We start from the raw sequence: 7,239 nt of genomic DNA, 5'->3' as shown, positions 1-7,239 counted from the left end.
GCGAGAGAGAGAGAGCGAGAGCGCGCGCACGTACTCTCCCTAAGCAACGATGAACATTTAAGCGGATGATCATATTCACACCCACTGGAGCATCACAGCAGCTACAGCGTGTCATGTCCGCTATATTTGGCAGGTTTGAGTTTATTGCACAATTAACCTTTAAAACGCAAGTTAAAGTCCTGTATTGAATTAATGTAATCTTTCATTTTTAATTGGTCAAAAGGTATTTGTAGACTAATGGGATAATTCTTCCAAAATGAAAACTCTGGGATCATTTATTCTCCCTGCTGTTGCCCCAAACATGTGTAACACAAAAGAAGATATTTTGAGAAATGTCTCAGTGGTTTTGTGTCCATACAATAAGTCAATGGGCTCTATGCATGCTTGACTTGTGGTTCATAGGAAGAACCCTTGGCAGTTTCCTGTTGGGGAGACTTAAAGCAGAGAGATATGGAAAATGAGAAAATAGTTTTCGCAGATGATGGTATAGAAGTGGTGTTCTACCGTATTTGAATGTTATAAAGAAATGTTAACTTATTAAAGTATCATTTCAAATACGGTAGAACGCCACATCTATACCACTGCTGTGTGCCGCAATGTACAGCATCTGCTAAATTTAATGTAACTATTTTCAAATTTTTCCATTTCTCTCTGCTTTAAGTCTTCCCAACCGGAAACTGCCTAGGGTTCTTCCTGTGAAACATGGAAGTCACGCATGCATAAAGCCCATAGGGGTCAATGTTACCAACATTTAGAATATCTTATTTTGTGTTCTGCAGTAGAAAGAAAGTCATACTGTCACGCTCGGGCGTGGCTGAAGAACCCAAATGCAGGCAGCAGTTCAGGGGTTAACAGATTTACATATTTAATGACAAAAAACAAAAGGTACAAAACAAAACAAAACACCCACAATGGGGATATAAACAAGAAAACAAGATAACAGGAAGCAGACAGGACGTAGACTAACTAAGACTAGACTAAAAATAAACAACACTAGACAAAAGCTAAACTAAAGACTTATTAAACTCGACTTGACTGGGGGTTTTCACAGGACCACAGGAACACAGCAACACAGCAAACACGGGCTACATCAAATACACTCGACGACACCATATACAATACACCAGCACAGGACAAAGAAACAAGAGGGCATTAAATAGGAGAGACAAACGAAGGATAATGACACAGGGCAGGTGAGGGTAATCAGACACGGCCGGGAAAACAATACAGGAAACGAGAGGGGCGGGGCCAATGACGAGACACTGGAGAGAACGCATATTATTGTCAAAAGGACAATAATATGTTTCTCTCCACACATAACCAAAGGCTTTGTAATGGCTCTGCCACAGGACCAAGAAAAACATGACTAATAGAGGCAGAGCCATGACACATACATGTTTGGAATGACATATATGAGCCAAATGGTTCCATTTGATCATCAAAGTGGCAACAAATAATAAACTAACCTAGGTACATTAAAAACGGCTACTTATATAAGAGAAAAGTCATTTGGACATTTGTACTTGCCAGTACAGGTGCTCAGAAGAATAAACACGTATAGACATTTATTATATAATGCAATGTGGTTCAAGGATCCAAATACAGCTATGACTGTGGTATTCGTACATCTTTATTAAGCAATTAAAATCTTTCTGTCGTCACACGTTTATGCTGCAATGAAGTGATTTTATGCTTAATCCGTTGTTTATTTGTTATATCTAAAACAGGTTTTGCATAGGCCCTCTATTTTGGTTGTCTTTAATCAGAAGATAAGTTCACATGATCAAAGTGTGATAGCTACAGCATGAACGCTCTGTATCAGCTGCGATAAGGACTAAATAAAAACCGATGAGCACTATGTCGGATGTTTAGTCTATCTGAAATGCTGTATTAGAGCCTTATGTGTAAAAACACAATCAATCAACAAAAAAAGCATGAACTCCGTAATGGTCCGACTGTTTTGATAATTAATAAAAAAAACTCAAATAATTCTTTCCGGTTTTAAGGATCTTCTTAAAGGGCTTTTATGGAAGTTCCTTTAACGGAGTGCATGGGATATATTCTGTAGCACACTGACATAAGGTTTTAAATTCAGACTAAGTTGTCGGTAATTGGACCGTTACTTGCATTCTCAGGAAGAGACGTTAAATTTGACACCTAATAGCCAGACAGCTTCAAATCGCAGAAATATGCACATGAAGCCCTGTCAAAGTCATATTCACTTTAAATTACACCAGATATGAAAAACTGACAGCAGCACCATATTCACACAGATCTGATCAAATCAACGTTGTAAATACAACCTCAATACAACCTAATCTTATATCATAATCACAACATTTCAATAATCCTATTTCAAAGTTTGTGGAAGGTTAATGAATACAGCAAAAACCAAAAAGGACAATTTAAGAAATAATGGAAGGTGTTTACAATTTTGAACACATACTTAAAAGGAGTTATAAAATAAATCTAAATGCATGTGAAATTAATTAAGAACACTTATGTAAGGAACTTATTTCATAACAACATAACAATTATGAATCGAAACTATGACTAAATACAGATTCATTCAGATATAAATCATTTCATGAATTACATTTATTATACAATACTTATGTATGTAATTATACAATACTTCTTTTACATTTTTCTATCAAACCATCACATGACGTGTTATGCACTCATATGATTGCTGTTTTGTTCTTTTACTTAAATAAAAATGAAATAAAATCATCAGATTGATAAATATATCCATGGTCATGGTCTATCTCCATTCTTATAAATACCGCTGTCCCCTTCATCTCCATAAAATCTGTTAAATGTTAAAGGTGCATAATCAACAGCCGTGAAATTCCCATCTTCTCCCAGCATGATTTAGGACTAATCTCCTATTGCAAAAAATGCTCTCTCTTCCCAAGAGTTTGATAGATTCCCTTGTAAGAAGCGTGATTTATTATGCATGAAAATGTGCAATAAACAGCCGCTATAAATCTCTGACCGTGTCCCACGTGTGATAAATTATATGGTCAGCCATGCGTTGAAGGAATACTAAACATGCTGCACATGACTAATCCAAATATTTTCTGGCCAGGCAGGATCCAAGCTCATTCATAATGCCACGGGAGATGGAATAACTCACAGTAAACGTGAAAGAGATTCGCACGGTGGAATGCACTTTCCAAACTGCACACAGCGGCAGAATGTTTATCGTCCTCGCAACGCAGAGAGGCCATTTAAGACACATGTGCTGAACCGCTCGCATGTGCTGTTCATTCTTAAACGGGAGGCTGTCCGATGAAGCCAGGGAACTGATTTTGGGAAGTTTGTGATATTAACCATCAGTAGCAAAATGGGCAGAATTACTAACCAATGCCATTTTAGGTATGTGTGAATTAAAGCACCATATGTTTGTGAAGGACATTTTAACAAGAAAGAATGAAACATTTCAAACAATATCCTCCTCATCGCTTCTGGTTCTAACTAAAATCAAGCACAAAGGCTTTTCCAAAGGTTTGAAATTGGTCTCAAAATGCTGACACACCATATGGCAAAGAAGTGCATAGCTTCTGGTCACCAGTCCTCAGGCAGTTACACTGTAATAAATGTGTTCGTGTAACATTAGAACAGACTCCTGCACACCAGCCGTAACCAAAACACCCAGTGTGACGCTTGACACCGCAGACCTAACCAAGAAAGTCACTGTCGTGGAAAATCCCCTCGTCTCTTTTAAGGGATCACTGTGTTTGGAGAAAGATCACACAATGTGGGCAAAGATATTTTGCAAGTTCAGCATCTCTTTCTCGTACAGTATGAGTATGTAAAATTCGCATAGCCTATTGATTCATTCGAAAGCAAAATAAGATGCATGTCCTTCAATGAAAAAGCCATGGTTAACAATTACACATTTGATGAAAGGGGAGGGAATGGAGGATATTAAAGCATTAAAGAAGGGTCTGAAACTTGAATAGGCTTCTCTGATTCCTTGCCAGGGCCCCTTCAAAAACATTTGAGCGGTTTCACAAACCACAATGATTCGGGGAGTCACATTCCTTTTGGGTGAGGTCACATTAAAGGTGCATCTTATACCACTCCCATTCTGTGCACAAAACTTGCTTTAATACTTTTTACAACACTCTTAGAACTTTGGAGTTTGGAGTTGATTAATAGTTTCAGAGCGTTGTATACCCTGACTAGAAAAACTGAACATGATAAAAATTCCAGTTTATTTCTAAGCAATATAGAAATAATGCTGACCAGTGTTGTGTGATATAATAAATCAAAGAAGTAGGTAAACACATACTTATCCATTAACACACCAATAGATTATATGCTTAAATCAATACCTACAGCGAAAGTTCCTCATAACTCATGATCGAAAGCTAATTTGAAAAAAAGTAAAAATATGTCAAACCTATAATGAAAACTAAAGAACTCAAGGAACAAACAAGCACAATTTATGTTAAAATCAAATGATTACAATGCTAGTCCCAAAAAAGTTTCATTTTGTCCAGCAGTTTCGTCCAGTCAGGTTTTAATACAGAGAGAATGTTAAAGAACAGATTTACGATGGGTATTCAAGTTTTTATCTTTACATGTCCTGTCAAGATGCTGCAACAACAGCTATTGTCAGAACCACACTAGAGGAAACTCCACTTCAGTACATCCTTAACTCTTTTATGGTACCAATAAAATTCCAGATAGATTTTTCTGTAAAAGTGTATAAATGAAGAGAGAGTGAGAATACTCATGTATTTCTTCGAGGTAGTCCCCTCTATCACCTACAGTAAACGTCCAATCCACACACTCTATAACAAATTACTTCTATTGATCAGATGCAAGGACTAAAAATCTACTTTCAGGGGTGTCCAAAGTCGATCCTGGAGGGCCGGTGTCCTGCAGAGTTTAGCTTTAACCCTAATCAAACACACCTGAACCAGATAATCAAGGTCTCACTAAAAAGACTAGAAACTTCCAGACAGGTGTGTTGAGCCAAGTTGAAGCTAAACTCTGCAGTACACTGGCCCTGCAGGACTGACACCCCTTTAAGTTCTTCATTTCTAGGACACAATACATCTTGCATTGGCGAGAGGCAGGCCGTCTAGCACTTCATACAAAGGATCATACTGCTATGTTCATATATGTGTGTTAGCCTGTTTTATTACTCCTCTGTGCTGTATAAAAAAACAGTTTGCATCTCCAAGATTTGGAAGAGCAAAATCGTCAGTAGGATTTGTGATATTGCGGCCCATAAAGCATTTTGTCTCTACGGTTATTGAGATACAGAGAGGTTATGTAAAATATGCATTGACCAATATAAGAAAAGTTTGTAAATTATGTTAAAGTTCCTTTTTGTTTTGCTTTTCATTCAATTTTGTTTAGTAAAGAAAAATTGGATGTCATTGTCTTATTTATGTTAAGACGTGATATTGAAAAATGAATTGCCTTCAACAAGAGTTATTCACAACACTCTCAATCTTAAGAAGGGATACAAATCTCCAAGAGCATCCTTTCCTCTCAATTGTTCCCTGTAGAGGGCATAAATTCTCCTCTGGACAAGGCCATATGCTGAGGGGCGTGCTCCCTTGATTCTCAGTCTCATGCCCTCTGAGCAAAAACCCGTAAACTCTTCGTTTTAAATACAAGAAACACAGAGCATGCCACGACATAGGACTGAAGCATCTGCTGGAGAACAAAGAACATCTGCAGCCATTGCACCCGATCAATGCGCAAGGGACTTTGACCCTGACCATTACCTCCACTGCAACCGGGAACAAGAAGTTAAAGCACCCATAATTCTGAGCATCGCCACGCTTGTAGACACATGCACACAAAGCCCAAAGAAAAGAGATGGAAGGTGAATCAATGCAAGCAGAAGGCCGGAGAGGTTTTTTACGAACTGTAATGGACTGTGGGCAGCATTTAGAGGCAGCAGCTGGACTTTATGTTTTATGGGACAGTCGCGTAGCGTCTGCCAATGGGAGCAGACATAGAGGAGGACCAGCAGGGTTTAAGACGCCCTCAGTCTGAGCATTTAATGTGTTCTAATGGTAGTTTTAAATCGTGATGTTTTATGGCATAAGTTTGAAGGGGCCATATAAAATCTAAATGAATCATTAAACTAAATACAGCAGGCATTATTTTTAATGCTGAGTTTAATAAAAAATATTATTTCATAAAATATGGATACATTTAAGACCTGTAAAAGTCTATAAATAGTAGTTTTGAGGCCATCAACCACAAATATACAATATACAAAAATGTGTAGTCTTTATTTTTTTCTTTTCTTTACTGAGAAATCAAATAGAAAATATTGATGACCCATCTTCAAATCAATCAAATGCTTTCAACTATGACAATTTCCCTTCCCCAACCAACTTACCAAGCAGTAAATCATAGTTCATGGTTCAGACGTAACTACATCAATTAAAAATATAGCTGCAATCAGCAATTACGGGGTCAAGCCCTACCAGGGCCCAAGTATCGCAAAGATACAGCCATATGACCCTTTGGTATGCTCACCTTAATATTTGTTGATGCAGTAGACGAGAACCCTTTTATCAATCAAAAAGCTTTTAATAAAAAGTGTCTCCACATGCTATGTATGTACCAAACTTTGTACCAATCAGACAAATTTTGTAGGATGTGTTCAGATTTGTATTGAATATGACAGACAGGCAGGCCCTTGATGAAGCATATCAAGTCACGCAATTGCGTTTGTAAAATGCTGCATTTTATGACAAAATTCACAATAGGCGACCGAGGAACATTGGGTACGGTTCGACTCTGCATAACTCAAGGAATCAAACGAGACCACTCTCATGTTTTAGTTATAAGCAAAAATAGCCATTTATCTCTGTGTATGTAACCTCAGGTCATGACTGTTACGACATGTACGACATGTAAGTTTTATGTCAATATACCAAAGTTTGGAAAAGATACAGCATCAAATCCAAATCCACAGCTGAGCTAATGATTCAGAGGACTTTTGTTTGTAGGACATTTTGGACTGTTAGTGCCACTAGAGGGTTTGAGTTAGAGAAGCCAAATTTGGCATGATAACATATGAGACTGCCCTCTATCTGTGTGAAAAATGTCATAACTTTGAAGTCTATGATAATTGATAGACAGTTTAAACGTTTGCTATGTCTCATCTTCAATAGATACAGTACTGGATCATTATTTAAAACAACAAATGTAGTGTATTACAGTAATCTAAGCATGGTTCAAAATTTCAGGAGC

This window comes from Triplophysa rosa, linkage group LG23 (genome assembly GCF_024868665.1).
Source record: "Triplophysa rosa linkage group LG23, Trosa_1v2, whole genome shotgun sequence".
NCBI classification, from domain to species: Eukaryota; Metazoa; Chordata; class Actinopteri; order Cypriniformes; family Nemacheilidae; genus Triplophysa; species Triplophysa rosa.
This window is presented reverse-complemented; position numbering follows the sequence as displayed.